Source organism: Sarcophilus harrisii, chromosome 1 (assembly GCF_902635505.1).
Source record: "Sarcophilus harrisii chromosome 1, mSarHar1.11, whole genome shotgun sequence".
Classification (NCBI taxonomy): Eukaryota; Metazoa; Chordata; class Mammalia; order Dasyuromorphia; family Dasyuridae; genus Sarcophilus; species Sarcophilus harrisii.
The window spans coordinates 293,050,799-293,072,926 of NC_045426.1; the positions used below are offsets into that span (position 1 = coordinate 293,050,799).

A 22,128-nucleotide genomic window follows, 5' to 3' on the forward strand; every position below is an offset into this window, starting at 1 on the left:
TTCAGCATCACTAAAAATAACTTTCTACTTATGTCCCTAATCAGGCAGCTATGTGGAATACAGGAGAGTGCTGGGCCTAGAGTCAGCAAGACTTTTCTCGCAGAATTCAAATCTGGCCTCAGACATTTACTAGTTGTGTGAACCAGGGAAGTTTTTTAACCCTGTTTGCTTCAGTTTCCTCATCTATAAAACAAGCTGGAAAAGAAAATGACAAACCACTCCAGTATCTTTAACAAGAAAATCCCAAATGGAGTTACAAAGCATTGAACCCAACTGAAAACAATTAAACAACCTATTCCTATCACATAATTTCACAGTTGGAGGGAATATCTGAGGTAATCTAGTACAATTCACATCTGAATAAAAATTTCTCTCACAACATACTAAATGGTCATTCAGTTTGAGGACTATGAGTAACCCTACACATTCTAGAAAACAACCCATTCTCTAAATTATGATATATGAATGTAATGGGAGATTATTGTTCTATAAGAAATATTGAGCAGGGTGATTCCAGAAATCCTGGAAAGATTTACATAAACTGATGTTAGTATCACTTAGGTGAAATGAGTAGAACCAAGAGAACATTGTACACAGCAGCAACAAAATTATGTGATGAGCAACTAGATAGACTTGGCTCTTTTTAGCAATAAGGTGATTAAAGGCAATTTCATTCAATAGACTTGTGCTCTATTGAGTCAATAGACTTTCTGCTAGGGAGACTGGATGTGGATCAAAGAATAGTAGTTTCACCTTTTTTGGGGGTGGTTGATGTTTGTGTTTGCTTGTTTTTTTTCCTTATCGTGTTTTTTTCTTTCACCTTTTGATCTGTTTTTTCTTGCACAGCATGACAAATATGAAACTATATTTAGAAGAACTGCACATGTTTAGCCTATAAAGATTTCCTGCTGTCTATGGGACAAGGTAGGGAGAAGGGAAGGAGAAAAATTTGAAACACAAAATCTTGAAAAGGTGAATGTTGAAAACTATCTTTGCATGTACTGGAAAAATAAAAAAGCTATTTAAAAAAAAAAAACTTCTAAATCTTCCCATCAAAAAAGAAAACAACTCATTCTCATCTGATGAATTTTTTTCCTTACCTAAAGCCGGAAACTGCCTCTTTCCATCCTACTTTCTGAGACCAAGTAAAACAATTTTAATCCCTCTTCCACATAACCTTTTAAATTGGAAACAATCATTATGTCTGTCACTATCTCCTTTAATTTTTCTTCTCTAAACATACTTTGGACCAATTCTTAAATAGCAAGACCATAAAATTAGTCAGTAAACATATATTATGTATGCACTATGTACCAGGCATTGTGATAAGTGCTAGAAATAGCTAAACAAAAGGCAAAAATAGTCCCTACACTCAAGGAATTCTTAATCTCTAATGGAGGAGATAGTATAAAAATGTTTATGTACAAAAAAGATATATAAAAGATAAATATGAAATTAACTAAAACTAAAGAACTAAACTAAATTTAGTCTAAATTTAGTTTAGTTTAGTTAATTTTAGTTCTTAATTTTAGTTTAGTTGATCAACTAAAGTTAAGAAGGATGCAAAAGGACTTCTTTGGAAGGTGAGATTTTAGCTGGGTCTTATGGAAAACCAAGAACAGGAAGCAAGAAATGAGGATAGAAAATATTCCAATAAACGAACAGTAAAAAGGCCAGAGTTGCTAGATTGAAGAGTAAATGCGGGATGTAAGGCATAAGAAGTTTGGAAAGGTGGGAAGAGCATGTGAAAAGAGGCTCTGAACACCAAATAAAAGATTTTATGTTTGATTCTAAAGATGATAGGAAATCACTGGAGTTTGTGAAGTAAGGAGGAAAATTACTGAGTCAAAGATGGACTGAAATTGGGAGACAGTTATGAAGATAGACCATAGTGTAGGCATAAAGTGAGAAGGAGAAAAAGGCATATATAAGTGATTTTATGAAGGCACAAGTGACAGGCTTTGTCAACAGACTGGATGTACCAGAACAGAAAAAGAGGAAAAGTTGGGAGTGAGAAGGAGATACCACCTTGGTTCTAAGGCTGGGAGATTGGGAGAATGACAGTCCTTTAGACAATAATAGAGGAATGTTGGGAGAAGAGAGAGTATGGGAAGATTTGACAATGTTTATGGACCATCAAGTTTGAGATGTCTAAGAGGCAAGTATATGAGACTAGAAAATAACAGATTAGGCTAGTTAAGCAGATTTGAAAATTATTAGCATAAATATAAACATAATGAATTTGGGAAGCTTAATAAGAACATTATGTAAAACAGAATAGAGAGAAACAAGAAATAGGTTCAGTAATTCTATAGGGATTCACAACTGGACAGTGACCTGGATAAAAAAGGAGGGTGATCAACAGTGTCAAAGATTGCAGAGAGGTCATTAAGAACTGGAAAAAAAGGCCTTGGATGTGACATTTAAGAGAGCATAGTAACTTTGTTTTCATTTGATTAATAAGGCCTGAAGTCAGACTGAAGAGTTAAGAAAGTGAGAGAATAAGTGGTGGTATCTATTATAGATGTCCAGAGGGAGTTTAGTTGCTAAAGGGAATAAGTCGGTATAGGATGACAGCTAGTAGGTATAAGGTGGATCAGTAAGTGGTTTTTTTAGGGTGGAGGAGACATGAACATGTGTGCAGGCAGTATGTCTAAGTAGAGACAAGGAAGAGATTGAAGATAAGTGAAACAATAAAAATGACAGAGGAGGCAAGCTATTGTTGAAGATGGAAATTACATGCTGTTGAGGGCCTTAGCAAAGAGAAGGGCCAGCCATCTCATCATGTGAGAAGGAATGAAGATGATAATAGCTAAAAGCATATTTCTTACTCTCCCACGAACACTCTCCAGTTTATCAATGTTCTTTCTAAATGTGTGGAACCACAACTAAGCACAATACTATATTTTTTTCCTTTCCTTTTTTTTTTTTTAAACTATGGTAGCAGGCATTCATTCTGTTGCCTCCCCAGTCCTGGATATTGATTCTTTCAGCAAAACCTAAAGTGGCATTAATTTGTATATCTATGGAGAATGAGGATTTTGTTGACCAAAATTTTATGGAAGAAGCAGCATAGGAAGGCTGAAAAAATTCTCAAGAATGAATTTATGCTACTGAATTGATAAAAATGAAAAATTAGGAAAATGACAAATATTGGAATGGAAATGCTACAAGAAAAAATACTTTTTTTGATGTATTCTTGGCAAAGCTGTGAATAAGTCTTCAGTAAAACAATCTGAAACTAACTCAAAAGTTACTTCTACATATTCTTTGATGCAACTAAACCAATAAATAAACCTATAATTTAATGAGATAAAGAGATACAAAAATATTGATAGCAGCCATTTTTTTATAGTAACCCCAAACTGGAAATCAAGGGGATATAATTTATTGGTGAATACCTAGGGAAAAAAAAGAACCATACGAATGTAATGGAATATTACTGTGTCATAAAAGTTACAAAACAGCCAATTTCAGAGAAATTGGGAAGACCTACATGATCTAATGCAAACTGAAGGGAACAAAAATAGGAAGAGAAAATTTCAATAGAGGAAAAAAAACAACTTTGAGAAACTTTACAATTCTGATTAATACAATGAAAAACTATGAATCCAGAAGACTGAAGATGTATCACTCAAACTATCCAAAGAGGTGATGAACTTAAAATATGGAATGGGAATTAATTGAATATGTCCAATGTAAGGTTTCCTTTTCCTAGACTGTATACACATATTTTGAAGGGTTCTTCCTGTTATTAAAAAAAAAAAAAATTATGGCAATAGTAGTTTTTAAACCATGATTTTTTAAAATTATAGATAGAAAAATACAAAAATTTTGAAATATGGTTTAAGTTAAGCATTAGTACTATTAGTCATATTTTTGGAACTATTTTAGCAAATTAAATTTCAGTGACATTAAAAAAAAAAATAAATAAAGCTACAAGTTTATCAAAGAGGGAAAAGAGGTTTCTAATGGTATCTGTGTGGATACACTGCAAATTTCCAAACAATTGTAATTTTTTTTTTGAAATGAAATTTATCACTATAATATCAAGATCATTTCCAGATATATCCCTGTCACCATTCACCACCCCACCCCCCCACCATACACATTAAGCCTTTTCTCATAACAAAGAAGTAAAACTATATCTTAAAGCTTATGCAACATTATTCACTCCTATTCTCCCACTTCTCCAAAAAAGGAGTTAAGTCCATTTCTTTTCCAGGGTTGGTTATTACAATTATAGTGTTTTACAGCATAATGTATTGGACACAATGCATCACTTGTAGTCAAGAATGCCTGATTTCAAATCACACCTCAGACCTCACATAATCCTAGATAAGTCACTTAATATGTCTGAACTTCAATTATCTCATCTGTAAAAGAAAAAAAAAAGGGAGAGGATATAACATTACTTGTGGTTCCTATCTCGCCAGGCTGTTATTAAAATAAGAAAACATAAGACATTATTATATCTCATTCATCTAATTTCAAGCTTTTGCCCTGTAACAACCTTAGCTCTTTTCCCAATCTGCAGATACCAATATTCCACCTATTCATCTTGTATTTGTGAGGTTGATTTTTTGAGCTATCTTGAATCTTATTTATGCACCTGTCATAACTCATCAAGATCTTTCTGAATCTTCTATCTCTTGCCAAGTGTTATCCCTTCCTTTTTTGTGTCATGGGTCACTCATCACATATCTATGACTCTAGATATCTATTTTCAGAAATATGGTATATTTCTCCATTAGTGTTTAACTAAAACTGTTTATAGCAAAGAGGGAATGATTCATACCCTAGATTATTTTTTTTTTAAATTTCTACCTCTCAAATATTTAAAAATTTATGCTATTTTAATTTTCCTTTTCAGGTTTTTTTACTTTCTAGATCAGATTTTTCTTGTGCAGCAAGATGACTGTATAAATATGTATACATATGTTGTATTTAACATACTTTAACATATTTAACATGTATTGGACTACTTGCCATCTAGGGGAGGGGGAAAGAAAGGAGGGGAAAAGTTGGAACAGAAGGCTTTGCAAGGGTCATTGTTGAAAAATTACCCATGCATGTTTTGTAAATAAAAAGCTATAATAAAAAAAAAATAAAATAAAATAAAGGTTTTTTAAAAAGTCAATAAAAAATTTATGCTGTAATAGAAAACTAGTAACCTGTTCTACTATTTTCATTATTCATAATTTTTAATCATCTATAATAGAAATTTTGTTTTAAGTGTTTTCATATCTATAACTTGATTTGGTTAAATAAAGTGCCAGTAATCAATGGCATTAAAAAAGAATCAAAGCCTTCTCTCTCTCTCCTAAGTCCATCATTTATCTAATATGCTTCACAATTGGCATACTAGTAACTGGTTTAGGATCAAAAGTAGGAGGAACAGATTCAATTCCTAAGTTTGTTACTTACTACCTACATCTTGGGTGAAGGTTACATAAAATGAAATTTCTGGATCAAATGATCTCTGAAGCATCTTCTTAGTCTGATCCTCTTAAAAAAACTTAAGTAAAAAAAGAAACTTTTCATGGCAAACAGAAATCAAGTTAAATTACATAAACATTACTAAGAAGATGGTTTGTTTGGTGCACAAACTTTGTGGAAACAGTTTAAAATTTCATTCATTAGTAGTTTCTTTAATTTGTACAAAAGTGAATAGAAGTAAAATGTGTGTGGAAGATATGGTCCAAAAAAAAAAAAAGTGCTATTCATAATGAGTAAAAGAAACCCAGTAAAGAAATATTTCAGTTAATGGGCATTTTCTAAACAATCTTTAAGTAAAGCAAAGTTTTAAATCATGAAAAGATATTTTGAACTTTTTTTATGTATCATTAAATGCCTTAAATGAGAAAATTCTACCTCTGAAAAGTATATTTTTACTAATCTTGAAGTTTTTAGAAATTTCAACTTATACATTTAAAGTCAAATACTATAAAATTGAAATAATCTGCCATTCAGATAAAACAAATATGAAAATTTGTTGTAGTTAACGAAACTTTTTCCTTTATTTTCTCTTATCTTTGACAAGATTATCTGATAAGTCCGTTTAAAAGTTAACAAAGTCTTTAAACTTGAATGCTTTTGATGAAAATTTTTTTTATTATATTGATACAATTATTTCCTTCTTACACATGTATTTTTATAGCTTAAGAAATTTTCTTTCTTTCTCTTTTTTTAAAATGAGGCAGTTAAGTGACATATCCAGAGTCACACAGATAGAAAATGGTAAGTGTCTGAGACTAGATTTGAACTCAGGTCTTCCTGACTCCAGGGCTATGCAAATAGAACTTGGAAACAACTTAGTAAAAGTAAAAGCAAACCCCACAGAAATTATCAGAACTTCTATATATTACTAACAAAGCCCAGCAACAAGAGATAGAAATATATATTTTTTTGTCTACAGTTATTTTAAATGGAACTTCCCTTTCTATCTATGAATTGAACCAACCATTCTGGGGAACAATATGGAATTATGCCCAAAGGGCTATCAAATCATATATGCATGTACATGTTTTACACACACACACACACACCCGTAAATGCTACTACTGGGTCTATATTCCAAAGAAATCATAAAAGAGGGGAAAGAACCCACATGTGCAAAAATATTTGAAGAACTGCTTTTTATGGAAAATGAATAGAAACCCATTAATTGGGGGAATGGCTGAATAAGTTGTGGTATATGAAAGTAATGGAATATTGTTTTATTTTAAAAAATGATGAACAAACTCATTTTAGAAAAGCCTGCAAAGATTTGCATGAACTGATGCTGGGTGAAATAAGCAGAACCAGGAATACATTGTACACAGTTAACAGCAAGCTTGTGCAATAATCAACTATGACAGATTTGGTTCTTCTCACTGAGGTTCAGTGCTCCAAGGCAATCCCAATAAACTTTGGATGGAAAACATCATCCACATCTAGAAAATGATCTCTATAGAGACTGAAGGTAAATCAATTTATATTATGTGTAATGTCTAGGCTAGCTCTCTGAAAGGTCTCAGGACATGCCTTGGTCTTTAGGTGGAAAAGTGATGAAGGTAGGAGAGCCACCACATGGCTAGTCAAAGATGGGAGTCCTGAATATCCTTTGTGTCTGTGTCTGTGTCTGAAAGATTCATTCCCAGTCCTCCCAGCCCTTAAATACTTGAGTACGATTACATCATTACAGCAAATGAGCATGTTCAATCATTACATTACCATATCACATTAAGTATATGTTTAGAGAACCATTATCTCACACTGAGTAAGTGCTTAAGCACCCTGATATGCTTCATTCAAGTATACCTTTTCAACATTGCAGCCCTCTACAACTATGTTCACTTTTTTTTTTTTACACTTTTTGTCTTTATGATTTTTCCCCTTAACTTTGATTTTTCTCTCCCAACATGACTCATAAATATGTAAAAAAAAGAAAAAGAAAAAGAAAAAAGAAATGAATGTACACATATAACCAGAAAAAGGTTTTCCATATGTAAGTGGGGAAAATAAAAAATTAAAATAAACAAAAAAAAGGCAGACATACATAGCTGAAAGCAATTACTTAAAATATTTTGAAGAGTGTTTCAAAGAGAAAACAAAACTATCAAGAAATCAAAGATTATAGATAAATTTTAAAAGGCTGAAGTGAATGAATGATTTGAGAGTACATAATGTATCCATGAATTCTATAAATTAAGGATTTTTTTTCAATAGAATATTACTTCAAACAATAGAATGCAGATAGTTGAGACTTCAAGAGAAGGTTTCATGGTAAGAATAATAAGCTTATAGATATTCGAGAAGAAAACTGACAAACAAGTGAACACTGAAGATTTTTTTTTTTATTTTAGGAACTAACTTGTAAGGCCTCATGAAGGGCTAAGAATCTCAGAAAGATAAAATGAGCAAAAATACAATTTTAAGATTTTAAGGCTTGTAAATGTGACCTTTATTTCCAATACTGTAAATGCTGTAAAGACTATGGAAACTGTTGCTATTTAAAAGTATAAAGGCATATGAAATGTTATAGGAAAAGTAGTTTATACTGGTAATTTTGAAGTGACAATTGAGATATGTCCGAGTGTCTTCTCTATGGAATCAGGGATAGAGTATTTTTTTTAAACTTTTCAATCTATGAGGATTGATTTGATAAAGCATAAAAAGGAAACCTAAACTGATTTAGAGAACATTAGAAGATATGGGAAAAGAAATGAAACAAAGTGGAAGTCAGGAGATGATTTCAAATCCTGCCTCATACACACCCTTTTAGGTATGTAACCCTGGACAAGTGTAACCTTGTTTAACTCAGTTTTCTCATTTGTAAAATGAGCCAAAGAAGAAAATGACAAACCACTCCAGTACTTTCACCAAGAAAATGTCCAAAATCGGTCATGAAGAATCAAGACATGACTAAAAAATTACAACAAAAGCAATGAGTCAAGTGGAAGGATGAATTTCTAACCTACAAAGTACATACAGTAATCTAAATCTATGTATTTAACCTGCTACATGTGGGGGCATCATCTTTTTATATTTGCTATATAAACAAATTCTTAATTCCAATGAAGTAGGATATACAAAGCACAATTTAATAAAAATGACCTATATTAGCATGTTAGTGAAACTTTTATCAGCATTATGCTGATCTGAAATTCAAAACATATGAAAAATAATGCTATACCACAGATTAGTCACAGAGAAATCTAGAGATAATTGAAAAGAGGTGATTAAAAATCTCAAGTAATAGTTGTGTTCAAAGTTAAAATCCTTTCCACATTCTCAGAATATCAAGCTAATCTCTCAAAAATAAATTTAGAAAAACAAAAAGATTTCAAGTAATGTATTATTGTCAAGCCATTCAAACAAGAAACTGTCAACGATTTTCTCTAATTTGAATAAAACCTTAAATATAAATATGCTCTTAGTCATCAATTTCTATTTTTTTCTTTTGTTCTTTAAACTGTAATGCTGCCTCAGTACCATCTAGGTTACAACTGAAATACTTAAACAGTTTTAATTCTGTCATAAAAATAAAACCGTGGCCATATGACTACATCTTTTCCATTACATATCCCTAATCATGTATCTATTTAATAGTTGGCTGTAATGACCACAGCAAGATCATCTAGAAGAATCTATTAAAGTGGTGAGTCAGACACATTGCTTAACATGTGAAAGAAGTCTAAAGCAAAGCTTTTTATTTTTTTTATATAGTTGCATCATAGTGAATTTTATCATTGCAGTTCACAAAGATAACAAAGATTTTAATACTAGTTAACCAGAAAAGGAAACTTCCCAAAATTGGAGTCAGTCCTCAACTAAAATCCTGTATCAAAAGGGAATATGTTTACCTGAAATAAAAATTCTTTTCTATTACAAGAAGGATAATAGCAATTAAGAGATTGGAGTTTGAGCTATTAATCTCAGTTTCATTATGTATATGTGTGTATGTATGTGCATATACATAAATACATACATATATGTATCTGCACCCTTTCCCTTAGTTGACTGTACTAGCCTTAAAAAAAAGTGCTTTATTTGAAAATATTTTTGCTGTTATTAATAATAAAAACTGTGCCCAGATACTCTTCCTACACATAAAGACAGTAAAAGAAAGCAAGACATGCTACATCTATGGGCACAAACTATGAAGAAAACCAAAAAGTGGGTTAGATGGATTCCAAATTCAGATTCCTACTGTTTGTAAAATAGACATAAGTTAATTTGTTGTTGCTTCCATATAAACAACCTATGGCTGTGAAAGGAAAACCTGGGGAGTTAGCCTTGCTAAAATCTTACTGGTCATCTTCAGAATTAAGAGGCAATTGGGTTAAAAAGAATCAAGAAGGCAGTTCAGTATTTAAATCCCAAATCATAAATAATGCACAGTGTGTGACCCACAGCATGTTACCTAACCACTCAGTGCCCCCCCCAAAAAAACTCTTAAAATTAAGTTCCATTTGCCATTCCATTAGTCAAAAGTTTTCTTTCTAAAGAGATACCTACGCAGTTGACATCACAGGCTATATACGGAATATATACATATATGTATATGTATATATACATATAAACACATGTATAAATTTATGCATATAAAATTAAAAAAACTGAAAATTAAAAGAAAATATAGTTTAAGAAAAGGTAAAAGATCAATGGTCAAATGACTTAATTTACTTTATTATGAGTATTTTTTAATTGAAAGATTAATTCCTCTTTTTATTAAGATATTGTGAAATAACAAGTATTTCTCTTTTGATATTATATTGGTAATTATATTTAATATATTATAGTTTATGTTATAATAGTTTTTGTGGGGGTGAACCCTGAAACTGTCCAAACGCTCCTCTGCAAAATGCCCAAGGGGGTTATGAAAGAGATCTTTTGGGGGACCAGGAGACTGGAATCCGTTCAGGGAGTTACCAGACACTGGGAAAAGCCTGCAAATTCCCAGTTAAGTGATTTTATTCAATTGGAAATCTCTGTCTGACAGTCCTCTATAGATTAGCCCAGACAGCTAACAGCCCCAGGCCAAAATTTATCCCATAATAATCAAGATTTTGTTAATCCATCTCTGCCAAATTCCTAATCGGGAGTTTTGCAGGCTAAAACAGCTTCCTTCTTAGTGAACAATAAAAATCCTTTTTGCCACACAGATGGCAGGTTCAAGAATTTTTTCCAATTGGACCTGCTGACCATAGGGGATTCCCCACCCCAATTCTCACACCTCTTCACTACCACTAACCTCATCATTTGCACCTCATCGGTTTCACATATTTATATTAGATTTGTAATATCCATTCAATATCTTAACTTCACAATTACTTATTTTCAGCAATTCATCTGAATGTGCTCATACTGTCATCCTTACAACAACTTGAACATTTGCCATTTTCAAATTCTTGAATCCCAGAATGCCACTCTTTTACACCATCTAATTCTAAGAGTCTTTAAATACATTTTATGAAGGTTTTGTATTGTTACACATATTACATGGATCAAAAGAAATGAAAATGCTTGTATTTTTTAAGACTAGCAATGATCTTCTGTAACTAAATGTTCCAAGTTGTCCAAGAGAATGTTTCATTTTATACATATTCAAATGTTTGAAAACATCTCCAAAAAAGCAATACTTAAAAAAAAAAAAGTCTTAAAAATTCATTGGGAATGACAGTATCAGAACACTGCAGTAAGAGCCTGACCTTTATTTTGAACTGATGACCACACATGACAACTACTAGTCAAGCCCACTGGATGTTTTCTAAAGAAAAAAACAAAACAAAATACCTGATAGGATTTATCCCAGAGAGATGAAAATATAACCAGGTTGACTTTACATTTTCCCTCCATTTGATAGCCTATAAAGAACACAGCTGCATATGGTGTCATATACAACATCCAAACTTCCATCACCATTTCTGGAAGGACTGAAGGATAGTTAAGGGGTGGGTTTTCCACTTTTCATTTGATTTTTTAAAACCAAATTCTGCTCCTATGTTTCCAAATAGGCATAAACAAAGGAATAAGTAAAAGCAATGAACTCCCCTATTTTTGCAAACGATAAAGAGGAAGCATTGCTTAACAACTTGCTACTTACAAACTCCCTTCCTTTCTTCCTCCGCCCTCCCAGAATGCCTCCTTCTACTCCAGCTCCCCACCCACTCCATTCTTGGAGGTTTCCTCTTCCCCTCCTTTTTTCTTTGCTCTCTATTAATGAACAGCTTTTCTACATACCACATTACATGACTTACAGATGCATTTCTGCTTCTCCCAAGTCCCTCAGTTCTACCAATTAGTATATTACCACTAACTGGCTAATTATGCTTTCTATTACCACGGAAACTATATCTGAGCTGCCCATCCATTGTCCCATTTATACAAAACCCAATTATTCTATATCCCTAGCCTACCTACTCTGGAGTAGGTGTTTGGAAGGAGTACTCCTCCCAGCCCCACCGTGGCAGTGCCGACCCCTCCTTTCCTCCCCACCCAGAACAAAGAAAAGGATGAGGGGAAAAGAGCAGAATCAGCAGCACCATCCATTCAATGTCCCCAGTCAAAAGGGAGTTATCTTTGATCTTCAACTCCAGTCCTGGCTAATCCAAATCATCTTCTTTTCTCTCACCTCTCCTACCACCATCCTACCACTTTAAGACAATGCTGACAATTTCTTTCATCATGCCTCACAAATTGTAATTCACACAATTTCATCACAGACCCAATAAAGGGGTTTAAGGCCTAGGAAGGAGGGAGTGTACTTTGCTCCAGGGATCTGCTGATTTCCAGGCCAGCAAAAAAAAGGAAACTGGGGCCTGGCCACTGGCAGTAGCTATTGGGAGGAGCAATTCTCTTGGGCTCCTAAGTAAAAGCCCTCAACCTAAGCAAGTGGGTGGCTATGGATGGTATAACTTAACTGAAAGTATTGAGATAGACATTAATTTCCTAGAAAGAGAATGTAATTATTTATAAGAACATCCATTTCTTTAAAAGTAATTACAAAAAATATGAAAAACTCATTTTAATTAAAAACATTCTAATACGTGTCTGCCTACAGCTAATTTACACCAAATCTGTATGTGTTGAAGTACAGATATGTGTGTGCATAGAAAGAGTCAATATAATCAAAGGAAAAGATTTGAGCAGAAATTATATAAAGGCTATACACACACACGCACACACACACACCCCTACAATATATATTATTCTGAGTGAAATCAGGAACAGCCATATAAAACAAACTACTGAGATCCTACAAATCACATCTGAGGGTGGGAGTGGTATATGTAATCTGAAGGAAATACTTGTGATTTCATTGTTGCTAATTACAAATGCCAAGAAGAGAAAATGATTCTTGAACCTTCCGGGAGATTTTCTGTGAGCAACAGTTTCCCTGTCTTTTTATTTGTTAAACGAAGTCAGCTTCACCTACGGAAAATACTGTCAAAAATTTAAATTCATCAAAATGTCTCAGAAGACTTGGAGTTAAACCTCAGCAAATGGTCCTGAAAAATCTATTTGCTAACAGACCCGGAGAAAACACCAGAAATAGCACCGTCAAGCCACAATTGCTAAATTATGATAGTTAGGGCTAAATATAGAAGAACAGAATTTCATTTTGGGGTATATGACATATTCAGCAGCATGAACCAACTCACGTCTTACCCAGTTGTCTACATTTCTATTTATAAACATCCTTTTTAAAAAAAAAAAAAAAAAAAAAGCCTGCTACTGTGCCATTTTTAAAAAGCTTATTGCTCTAGTTTCTTTGTACCTAGATTATAAAAATCGCGAAATTAGTTCCCTCTTCCTCTGTCCTCTGCCAGCAAATTCTGTGGTTACATAATACAACATTTCCAGGAACTATTAGGTGATCTGTTTTGCAGCGTCTGAAAAACCAATTACACAAAAGCGAGGGGAAAAGGGAGCTAACAATAAAATATTTCCTTTAATGGAAAGGAATAATTTAACCTGTTCAATTCTTTCCAGATTAAAAAAATAAAAGCCCAGAGACACACGATAAGGCTATGGTAGTTTCCTTATCATCTTAAGCCTAAATTCAACTAGAATATGTAAATATGGTTGAGGAGCTTAAGTTATTTAGTACTGAAGATAGAAAATAAATGTAATCTGTAATAAGCTAATTCTCCGATACTGCACCAAAATTACAAAATCTACGCGCGCGCCCGAGCGCGCGCGCGCGCACACACACACCCATTCTCATAATCCCTGCCAGTATTTCAGTGGGCGGATTATGCAATGTATAAAAGAAAAAAACTCACAAATCTTCCTTCGGGCTTTTGAAACACCCGAAGGATAAAAGGCATGGAAAATATGGGCCAGGACTACCTCCGACACAGAAATAATTGTTGAACAAGCTTTTTTTTTTGAATGCCATCACCACCACCCCCTTTTAAAACCTCGTTTCTCCACTAAATCAAGTATTTTTAGCGTTGCTCAATCCCTCACCATCTCCTTTTCTCCCACCCCTAATTTCCCTCCATCCCCAGAGAAGAGGGGGTGGGGGAATGAGTCAGAAAGCCTTTGACTGCATGCTCGGAAATGGACTAACCTCAGATGAGCTGCCTGGGTGCTTTTCTCTATCAAAACATCAATTTTCCTTAAATACAGTCATATTATGCAACTGCAGGGCAGAGAAAGGGAGCAAAGTCTACGTGCTGGGGAGAGGGTTGCAATCAATAGAGTCACCTTAAGGTGGAGATTTCCACATTGACATATCAGCTAAAGTTTGTGTAATTAATAAATACACACATCTAGAGATGTGATATAAACACTATTTTATATATACACACTTTGGGACCGGATAGCAACTTTTCGGAATGACACGTTTTGAGTAGAAAGACAGAGGAAGGTTCAGAAAGACACAAAGACAAAACATGAAAACAAAGCCGAAAAATAGGAGTACCCGTGTGCAATTACCTTTTTCATTCTCATCTTGGCCCGGAGAATGTGGTGGGAGGAGCAAAAAACGCAACAAGAACGAGAAGAGGGCTCCGCGGAAAGTCGCGAGTGACCCAGCGAGCACAGCCCCCGACTCGTGGCCACAGCTCGGGAAGAAGAGCGGAGCTGGGCAGGGCTGAGGCTGGGGAGGGCTGGGTGCGCCGGAGTTGTGGGAGAGGGTGAGGACGGGCGCGGTGGAGGGGGCAGCATCAAAGGATCTGAAGAGAAGGGGCTCGCCTGGGGCTTCACTCCCACCTCCCCGGCAGGCCCGTGGCGCGACACAGTGGAGACAGCTAGCGGTAGCACTTCCCGGGGTCCGAGGGAGGAGTGCGCGAGGGAGGAGTGCGCGAGGGGGATGGGGTGGAGGTGGGTAGAGGAGGAGTAGTGGGAGGCGTCTACCAGCCTGCCGCTGCGGGGAACCACCACCGCGCCGCCGCCGCCGCCGCCGCCGCCGCCAGAGATCTGTGTTAGTAGGTCAATATCGTGCTCCTCGCAACGTACTCTTCTGACGGCCTTTGTGGTGACTGACATCCACGGCGCCCAATCACAGAGCTCAGCACCCGCCCCACCACCAATGGTTGCTACGCCTCGGGGCGGAGGAATAAAGGAGGGGGCTTGAGACTTAGCTTGCTCTCGTCCCTCCCTCTTCCCTTCCTCCCTCCCTCTTTTCCTACGACACCCTGCCCAAGCCGTCCTTCCCTCCCTTTTCTATTGCATCCCGCCCTCCCTCTCGCCTTCCCTCCCTCAGCGCAACCATTTGTGGTATTATTATGTGCTCAGAGCGTTGCATAACGACAGAGAAGAGCAAAGCAGGGAGGGAGGAGTGGCGCTGACTTTCCGCGGAGCCAGCCAGCCAGCGATTTTGAATTAAGGTGGATCTCAGCTCCTTCCCTTTCCTTTCCGCTCCTCTGGGCCGGTTCTCCTTTTCGTTCTTCTTTACACTGTGGAAGACCTCTAGCGACCTGTTGCCGGGCCGAGTCGGGAGGCAGCTTTGCCAAACTAGCAGCGGCAGCAGCCGCGAGCCTGCTGGGGAAGAGGGGAAGTCGGGAGGCAAGTGCACATAGTCGCAGCTCACGCCCACCCCCGGCTCTTGGGGAGAAGAAGATGTTGGTTAAATAAGCACTTAGATAGTCGGCGCTCATGGCTGAGTGGATGAGGAATCGGTAGGGGCGGGGAATGCGCTGAGAGAGGACATATCTGAAACGGAGCTAATTGCACTGTTGCTTGCTAGAGGTCCAACCAGCAAGCGGTAAAACGGGAATGAAGGAAAGGCGGAATGGGGTGTTTCGAAAAGGGAGACTTTATATAAAAAATGGAAAATAGGGAAAGGATGGAGGAGGGAAGAAGACTGATTCCGAATAAAGCTTTGTTTTGTAGCTCATTGACTAAAATAAAGCAAAAAGTCCTCTGAATCTCTGTTAAATAGATTACTACTACAAGTGAAAATAGAAATGTACAAACACACCACTTCTCTCCAAAAGTAAGGGTTTTCTGCTATGGGCTGCAAAACATACACTGTTCTTGACACTGTAATTAATGTCTTTAATGATCTTCGTAGATCATAGTTAGAAATTAACTAAGTGTCTTCTTTCCCTCTCCTCACTCCGCAAGAACTGACATATAAGTGAAAGTTACTCAGACTTACATGAACTGATGTTAAGTGAAATGAGCAGAACCAAGAGATCATTATACACTTCAGCTACAATAATATATGCTGATCAATTCCGACGGATGTGGCTCTCTGCAACAATGAGATGATTCAAACCAGTTCCAACTGTTCAGTAATGAAGAGGATCAGCTACGCCCAGAGAGAGAACTATGGGAAATGAGTGTGGACCACAACATAGCATTTCCACTTTCTGTTGTTGTTTGCTTGCATTTTTGTTCTCCCTCTCAGGTTTTTTTTTTTTTTTTTTTTTTTTTTTTTACTTTATAGATCCGATTTTTCTTGTACAGCAAGATAAACTGTATAAATATGTATACTTATGTTGTATTTAACATATACTTTAACTTGTATTGGACTACCTGCCGTTTAGGGGAGGATTTGGGGAGGGTAGGGGGGGAAGGAGGGGAAAAGTTGGAACAGAAGGTTTTCCAAGGGTCATTGTTAAAAAATTATCCATGCATATGTTTTGTAAATAAAAAGCTATTTTTTAAAAAGAGAGAGACAGAGAGTTACTCAAAAACTGTTAGAGGAATGTTTATGCACTGATTTTTCAGGGAATGAAAACTGCTGCGATCACGATGCCAATAGAGCCTGGCTTTCCTTAGAATATTACATATTACACATTTTTGCTCATTATCTTGGTAGTCACTCATAGATCATAGAATACAATGAAAATTTTCCTATAAATAAAAGACTGTAACTTCTAATATATATATATAGGGGTTATAAAGCACTGTTCCTTTACCATATTCTCCAGAGGCAGTAGGAGCTTTGATAAAAACTAACATCAACTCAGGCAAAAAGAAAACTAAATGGCCTCCATCTTCTAAGTCCCTTAAAGCACCAAATTAACCTACACAAAAAAGGGGTTATTTCTATTCTATCCCACTCCTTGTCAGCAAGCTTCTTAAATTTTCCTGTAGGATCTTACAGCACTAAAATAATTATTTCAGGTTCATAGCACAAATAGTGATATTTCTGATGCTTTGTATAATGCATCAGAAACAACTGTATAATGTGGGAGCTATCTGCATTCTTCATCAGTCCTGACCCCCAAAGGAAGTCTTTAATAATCCAGTTCTGTTCTCTACATGCTCATTCAAATTCCTGTGTACCTTCCAAGAATAAATACAAATAAAAATCTTATATATTTCATTCCTTAATCTCTCACTTGCCAGCCATGCAAATTATAACTCAGCCCCCTGGGGGGAACTTTCCAGGGCTCCATCATTTAGTATGTCCCTTCTTAATGGATCAATGGCCTCTGAAATACAGTTGTTTTATACCTCTCATAATAGGATGAGTTATTTATGATAACATAGTCCTTAAGAGACTAGTTGAGACTAAAGGGCTCAGCTTCTGACAATATCATAATCTATTCATGAAAACAGTAACACCTGAGGGACTCAGATAAACATGATAATGGATTCAAATTTTTTTTTTAAAGAACGGAAGTCTGGGACACCTGGATGGCAGTGGGTAGAGCAAGGGCCCTAGATTGTAGAGAACCTGAATTCAAATCCAGCCTCAGACACTTAATACTTACTAAATCACTTAACCCCAATTGGCTAAACCCAAACAAACATAAAAGAATGGAAGCACCTGTTATATTGCTACTTGCATGTACAATTCATGTTTGTTACACCACATTGAGCCTGCACCGGCTGTGGGGAGAATTATCACTGCTAGCCTGTGCTTTATTGCTATGTGCTTGTGTAATACCTCCCATGCCAATGGGTTTGTGTATACCTGTTTCTACCTTCAGGCCAGAAAACTGATAACAATATCTTGCTTGACTTCCCTTTGGTGTTTTTCATCTCTCTTCCTGAGAAGTCAGGAAGGGCATCATCATCTTTTTAGTGCTTTCACCTCCCTTCCTGAGAAGTCAGTGGGTGAGGCTTGATCACCTCTTTTTTGGTGTTTTCACCTCCTTTCCTGAGAAGTCAGGGAGGGTGTAATCACCTCCTTTTTGGGGTTCTCACCTCCCTGAGAAGTCAGGGATGGTGTGATCACCTGTGTTCTAAAATAAAAGAAAGCTGGAGATGTAGATGGCTGAAACTCCAAAAAGGTATACTTGAATCAGACAACCAAGCACTTAAGGCTAATTACCTATTCAATTTGAGACAATGACTCTATTAGCCTATGTTTGGATAAATGTCTCTTCTCACTGTTGGGTGCTTGCTGAATGTTTGGTGTTAAGATAATCATAGGCAAGGATTGGAGGGCAGAGAGAAAGAGAGGGACCAGAGAGTCACTTTGTGGCAGAATGAGGAGGAGAGAGGCTGGTGGTTTTGGACTTGAGAATCCGGGATACATCTTTGGCAAGAGTCATGGCAGTCTCCTTCACTTCTCCCCCTAAAGACCAAGGACTTTAATTTATCCTGACTGTGATTGACCCTGAGGCCCTCCAAGGAACTAGCCCGTACTTCACAAGTACCCATTTTATTATAACAATCTTGAAACACAACTCATAATGGGGACCTCACAAAAAAGAGTCAACATAATATCATTTGTTCAGTAGCAACTAGGACCCAACAGCAAGAAAACAACTCTTTTTTTCTTTTCTTTTCTTTTTTCTTTTTTTTTTTTTTTAAACAGGGCAAGTGGTTGTTTATAGCAGATTATTCCTCCAGAAGCCTAACATTTGTTCAGTGTCTGCCAAGTTTTTGCTTTATAGCTTCCAAAGCTACAGCCTATTCTTGTCTCCATTTTAAAGAAGCATACTTTGAAATTACTCAGTAAATAAGGACCATAGTAATACCAAAGGAGGGAATAAGAGTTCTTCAAAATGGTTAAACATTTAGGCTTCACATTTAATCAGGGTTCTTCTTGTTTAAAGTACCTCCCCCCCAAAAAAAATTTAAGTAGATGGGCCGGATCCTAAATTTTCTTAGAACTGATCTTTCTTTTATCTTTCATATAAGTCATCATCTCTCTAATCCAGGACTTCTAACCCCATACCCTCAACAAGCCTAGTCAACATGTATAAATAATATAGTAGTGCTCTCTTAGAAGTCTCTGGTCATAAAATTATGGAAATACAAAGAAGTCAAATACCTTGAGGAATGACAATGAAAATATCCTAAGCTTTTTCCAATGTCAAAATAAATTGGTGACTAGTCTCAGCCAAAGAGAATGGGAAAAAAGGTTATGTTTGTATCAATAATTTCATCCTTACCCAAGAATACCCCGAGTTGCTTAATCTGACATGATCTGACATGGTCTGACACATTGACAAGGTCAGCATCAGCTGAAGCAATTGGCATAACAATTTGAATTAGCTCCAAGTAATCTGCTATGTGCAAACAGGCACAATGTGTTTTCTACATTGGTCACATTGGGTTATTTATTATAAGGGAAGGTTTTTTTTTGTTGTTTGATTGATAGGCTCAGATTTATCTTTTTATTTTTATATCCTTTTTTCATTTAATGTTTTCCCCAGTCACATTCAAAACAAATAAAATTTACATTTGTTTTTAAAATTTTTGAGTTTTAGGTTCTCTCCCTTATTCCCATCCATAATTAAGAAATCACATGTGAAGGTAGGCAAAACATTTGCATAAAAGTCAAGTTGTGAAAAAAAAAACAGATCTCCCACCCTAATAAAGATAAAAACTCAAAAAGTAAGTTAGAAAAAAGAGAAGGATAGAGAGAAAGAAAAAATGCTTCAATCTGTATTCAGACATAATCAGTAACTTTGTGTTGGGATTCATAACTACTCTGAAAGACTTATGATGAAAAATCTTATCCATACCCAGAGAAGTTACTGATTATATCTGAATACAGACTGCTATTATTTTGTGTACAGTACACTTTGTATACAGTATTACTTTGCTTGAGTTCATGGAAGATTTTGCAAGTTCTTTTGTTTTGTTTTTTTCCTGAGAGCATTTTACTCATCATTTCCCATAGAACAATAATATTCCATCACAAACACATACCACACTTTATTGAGCAATTCCCCAATTGATGGACATCCTCTCAATTTCCATTTTTTTCTCTGAAAAGAAAGTTACTATCATATAGGTCATTTCCCCTTTTTTAAAGTCTCTTGGTATTTGTGCCTAATACTGGTATTGTTAGGTCAAAGAATATATATGACTTTATGATCTTTTGGACACAGGTCATATCTTTTAATTATTTATCAATTAAGGCATGGCTCTTTTTTTTTTTTTTTTTTAATAAATTTGACTCAGTTCTCTCTCTGTTTGAGAAATGAGGCCTTATCAGCGAAACTTGCTTCAAAATTCTTTCTCTAATTACTATCATTACCTGTGTTTTCCCACATTTATTCTCTCTGTCCTTTCACCCTGTCCCTCCTCAAAAGTGTTTTGGTACTGACCACTCCCTCCCCCAATGTACCCTCTGTTTTATCACCTCCTCCTCTTCCCATATCCCATTCGCCTCCTATTTTCCTTCGGGAAAGATAGATTTCTATACCCTTATTAAGTATATATGTTATTTCCTTTTTGTGTCAGTTCTGATGAGAATAAGACTCACTGCAGGGCCAGGAGACATTATATACTTCAACAACAATACTATATGATGACCAGTTCTGATGGACCTGGCCATCCTCAGCAATGAGATCAACCAAATCATTTCCAATGGAGCAGTAATGAACTGAACCAACTATGCCCAGAGAAAGAACTCTGGGAGATGACTAAAAACCATTACCTTGAATTCCCAATCCCTATATTTATGCCCACCTGCATTTTTTATTTCCTTCACAAGCTAATTGTACAATATTTCAGAGTCTGATTCTTTTTGTACAGCAAAATAACATTTTGGTCATGTATACTTATTGTGTATCTAATTTATATTTTAATGTACTTAACATCTACTGCTCATCCTGCCATCTGGGGGAGAGAGTGGGGGGTAAGAGGTGAAAAATTGGAACAAGAGGTTTGGCAATTGTTAATGATGTAAAGTTACCCATGCAAATATCCTGTAAATAAAAGGCTATTAAATAAAAATTTAAAAAAAAAAAAAAAAGAGAGAGAGAGAATAAGACTCACTCTATCACCTTTTCTTCCCCTCCACTATAAAATCTTTTTCTTGCCTCTTTTTTTTTTTTTATGACAAATACTTTGCACTATTCTTTTTCTCCTTTTCCCTTTCTCCCAGGACATTCCTCTGTTACCCTTTAATTTCATCATTTTTTAAAAAAGATATTATCCCTTTATATTCAGCTCACACCTGTGCCCTTTGTCTATATATTCTTCTTCTAACTGCCATAATGAGAAAGTTCTAATGAGTTACATCTTCTCATGTAAAAATGTAAACACATAAATCTTATTAAGTCCCTTATGATATCACTTTCCTGATTGCCTCCTTATACTTCTCCAGAGTCCTATATCTGAAAATCAAATTTTCCATTCCTCTCTGGTCTTTTCATCATGAATGCTTGAATATCCTCTATTCTTTGAATGACCACTTTTTCCTCTGAAGAATTATGCTCAGTCTTGCTGGGTAGGTGATTCTTGGTTGTAATCTTAGCTCCATTGTTCTTGGGAATATCGAATTACAAGCCCTCCTGTACTTCAATGTAGAAATTGCTAAATCTTGTGTTATCCTGACTGTGGCTCCACTATACTTGAATTATTTCTTTTTGGAGGCTTATAATATTTTTTTTGATCTGGGAATTCTGGAATTTGGCTATAATATTCCTGGGAGTTTTCATTTTGGGATCTCTTTCAGGAGGTGATTGGTGGATTCTTTCCATTTCTATTTTACCCTTTGGCTCTAGACAGACAATTTTCAGGACAATTTTCCTTGATAATTTCTTGAAAGATGTCTAGGCTCTTTTTTTGATCATGACTTTCAGGTAGACCAATAATTTTTAAATGATTTCTTCTGGATCTATTTTCCAGGTTAGTTGTTTTTCCAATAAGATATTTCACATTTTTTTTCTATTTTTTTGGTTTTGCTTTATTGTATCTTGATTTCTCATAAAGTCATTAGCTTCCATTTGCTCAATTCTATTTTTTAAGGAATTATTTTCCTCAGTGTGC

General features: G+C 35.7%; 1 protein-coding gene across 1 annotated transcript in view; it reads right to left on the minus strand.

The window, feature by feature from the left end:
* The window catches only part of NFIL3 (nuclear factor, interleukin 3 regulated), a 34,424-nt gene extending 19,923 nt beyond the window's left edge, over window positions 1-14,501 (minus strand). Inside the window, exon 1 of the mRNA XM_003759341.4 lies at window positions 14,431-14,501. The gene's annotated coding sequence lies outside the window, so the exon portion shown is untranslated. The remainder of the gene's footprint in view (window positions 1-14,430) is intronic.
* Window positions 14,502-22,128: the final 7,627 nt, after the last annotated feature.